The sequence below is a fragment of the Penaeus monodon genome, chromosome 22, assembly GCF_015228065.2.
Source record: "Penaeus monodon isolate SGIC_2016 chromosome 22, NSTDA_Pmon_1, whole genome shotgun sequence".
In the NCBI taxonomy this organism is placed as follows: Eukaryota; Metazoa; Arthropoda; class Malacostraca; order Decapoda; family Penaeidae; genus Penaeus; species Penaeus monodon.
The window spans coordinates 10,702,248-10,702,512 of record NC_051407.1 but is presented as its reverse complement, the minus strand read 5'-3'; positions in this window follow the sequence as shown (position 1 = coordinate 10,702,512).

The window sequence follows — 265 nt, the reverse complement described above, 5'->3', positions numbered from 1 at the left end:
CATGTGTGAGTCTAGTAGAAATAATTTATTCATATATATTGTAATTACATTCCTCTTTCTGCTTACTGATTAAGTCAGTCGAGAATTCGGTGTGTCTTACATAGGATTACTTGGGATTTCTTTTTCAACGATATTACATGATATTACATGATATTACATGATAATATTACTATTTGTATTAAAGACGCTGTTATTGTTTATTGTCTACTACACAAATCGCACTCACACACATGTACACACAGACGCAACGGTAAGTAGAGCGGTC